Below are 3,422 nucleotides of genomic sequence, written 5' to 3'. Positions count from 1 at the left end.
ACACACACACACACACACACACACACACACGAGGGCAGAGAGAGCGATCTGGGGTGTTCTGGAGTGTCTTGGGGCCCATTTATCTGAAGCACACACCCAGCGCATCTGGAGGTAGCAGGCCCTGACACAGTGACTGCTGGGTTTCTGGGAGAAGGCCTGTGGCATCACCTGTTGGCTAACAACACTATTTAAGAGCTGCAGGACTTTGGCCCTCATAGGAATAAACCCTCATGGGCTAACCCCAAATTCCTAGCTCTCCTCAGAGGGACTGATTGACAGGCTGGACTGTGTGGGCCTTATTCTGAGAATCACTTTACACACTTGCCCAGAAGTTGGGGAAACGTGGCTCTGAGTCAGAAGAGGCTGAGAAAAAAAAAGCAATTACCAACTCTGGAGGAAAATCAGAAAGTTGTACACAAAAACATAATTACCATTCAGCTCAGCACTGAACAACATTTGTGTGATCCGAACAACAAAGGGTTAAGAATTGACTAAAACTGGGTGGTAGTGGTGCCTGCCTTTTAATCCCATCACTTAGAATGCAGAGGAAGGCAGATCTACATGAGTTGGGCCAGCCTGGTCTACAAAGCAAATATCAGGACATCCAGGGCTACAAAGAGAAACCCTGTCAAAAAAAAAAAAAGATATATATATATACATGTGTGTATGTTAAAAAAAAAAAAAAAAGAATTGGGGCTGGAGAGATGCCTCAGCGGGTAAGAGTACTGACTGCTCTTCCAAAGGTCCTGAGTTCAAATCCCAGCAACCACATGGTGGCTCATAACCATCTGTAATGAGATCTGTTGCCCTCTTCTGGTGCATCTGAAGACAGCTACAGTGTATTTACATATAAATAAATCTTTTTTTTTAAAGAATTGATTAAAAATCAAACTAGTACAGGACTATGTGGGAAGAGGGAAAGGGGAGGAAGGAACATTTTCATTACCAAAACATGAAGGCCCCAAAAACCTTCCCACTAGCCCAATCCCTTCCACCACAGGAGCCATGCTGATCTGTGGGACTGTTGGAGGTTCGTGGGTCATACGGGAGGCACCTAGCCTCAAGCCGGGCCCCACCTGGATTAGACCTCTGCTTGCCCTTAGCCTGTGTCGCTTCTCTTTCCCATTCTTAGCAAACCGCTACTTCCTGCTCAGTGTGTGGTTTCCACTGGGGTCGGAACAGAGCTACCTGACATCCTGAGGAGGGCATCAGCCTAAGGTCTGGATTTGCATTGCAGCATTCGATGCAAACCCTGGTTTCTGACCTCTTGCTTCTCTAGGTCCTTTCTCTGCTCGGCTCTGTCTATCCAGGAGTCGCACCGGCCGAGGGAGCAACAGGGCGCAGCACAGACAACAAGCAGTAGGCAGGGCCTTAAGATCTCCATGCCTTCCTTCAAGCCCCAGTTTCCCTGACTGGGACACGTGACAGGGGCCTGCAAACAGCCTGGCTCACAGCGGAGGTCCAGTACATGTGAAGATGCTAAGTAATCAGAAATGGAGCCCTGGGGTGCAGCTCAGGGGTGAAGTGTACGTTTAGGGATGTGTGAGGCCCTGGGTTCCATCCCTCGAGTGCTGTGTGTGTGTGTGTGGGGGGGGGCAAGAGGTACGGATGAGATTCAACCCAGGTGATCATGAGAGTGGAGTCTGATGAAATTACCTTTGATTTTTGATGGTGGAGTGAAAAGTCTTCATTTGAACTTTTTTAAAAAATCATAATTTTTATGTAATATATTTTAAATTAAAATATAGTTACATCGTTTCCTCCCTCCAATTTGGCTCTGACACTGACCGACAGTGCCCCCCCCATAGGGTTTAAAGAACAGTAGGTGAGGTGGGTGTGGTGCTCCATGCCTTTAATACCAGCACTCAGGAGGTAGGGACAGGGGAGATCTGAGTTCAAGGCCAGCCTGGATCCACATATTGAGTTCCAGGGCTACATAGAGAGACTCTGGCTCAAAAATCAAAACAACAAATAAACAAACGGGTGGTAAATGGTCTCCCTAGCTAGGCCAGCTTAGGGTTCAGACACTGAATGTAAGAACAGTGGCAGTGTTGACTGCTGGTCAAGATCTAAAGACAGCAGCGGTGGTGGCAGTCAACTCTAGATGGGCACCCAGACCTGGGAGGAACCAGCCAGGTAGCTCTGGGCAAGAGGAGCCAAGAGATGTCAACATTTTAGCTGATTCTTTTGTGTTTTGAATTATTAAAATGATAGCTATGTATTCATTTTACAATAAGTAAGGAGGTTATTATAAATCAGCATCACTGAAGTACTCAGGCCCTGCGAACCAACCAGTCCTACCTACTCAGCAGGCCGACTCAACGGGAAAAGAGAGATGGTTTGACCAATTTTTTTTTTTTTGTTGGTATTTTCGAGACAGGGTTTCTCTGTATAGCCCTGGCTGTCCTGGAACTCACTCTGTAGACCAGGCTGGCCTCAAATCCGCCAGCCTCTGCATCCCAAGCGCTGGGACTAAAGGCGTGCGCCACCACTGCCGGGTGAGTTTGATCAATCTTATAATTGACTCCTGAGGACAAAGGCATCAGAACCACCATCTGGCCTCCCCTATCTCCAGTCCCCTCAGTTCTTGGCACTTTATTGAAATTGTGACATGGGTCTTCCCCTTGCTCATTTCCTCTAAACCGCCCTGGGTGTCACCCCATGGTTTCCCACAGAACAGGCAGGGACACACACCCTGGGACAGGGTTGCTGGCTCTTCCTCCCCTGGAGTGTAGGAGTGTGGGGCTGCCTCCGCCTCGGGAGCTAGGTGTGAGGGGAGACCCCAGGCTGCAGGAAAATCTCAGCTATGGAGATAACCTGACTACAAGTAGTACTAAGATAAGTACCCAAACAAGTGGTACTAAGATAAGTACCCAAATACAGTTTTGACTCCAGCCATCAACAAAGCTAGAAAGAAGTCAAAGGTCACTGGGGCAGAGGTAACACCTACCCTGAGGACTTCTCTCTGTCCACGGCCCCAAGCTCCTTCCTAATTAGTCTAGGCCCACAGAATCAGTGGTATGAATGCAGTGCCAGGAAAGTGTTAGTGATCCCCCCTCCCCTCCAAAAAAACAGACAGGAGCCAATCTAATGCAACTCACAGCAGGGTCTTTATTCTATTCAAGCTCGGGCAATGCACCGCAAGGGTTTGGTAGTTGGGGGAGCCCTGAATACCTCTCAGAGCAAGGCTTTATAGTAAGCAGCAAGCAGGGGCAGGGAGGGTTAAGTGTGAAAGCATCTAATTAGAAAGCTCCTGTGGCCTTTAACATAATTGGCTGGTCCTGGGAGTCCTATCATAAACTTAACTTCTGTTCCCCTCTGCATTGGTGGTCATTAGGCCGGGGTGGGCTTGTAACCTGGGGGTGCAGGTTTGTTGGGGGTGTAACCTGGAGACGCTGGTCTTTTTTTTTTTTTTTTTTTTT

Source organism: Mastomys coucha, unplaced genomic scaffold, assembly GCF_008632895.1.
Source record: "Mastomys coucha isolate ucsf_1 unplaced genomic scaffold, UCSF_Mcou_1 pScaffold3, whole genome shotgun sequence".
Taxonomy (NCBI): Eukaryota; Metazoa; Chordata; class Mammalia; order Rodentia; family Muridae; genus Mastomys; species Mastomys coucha.
The sequence above is the reverse complement of the archived record's forward strand: the minus strand, read 5'-3'. Positions refer to the sequence as shown.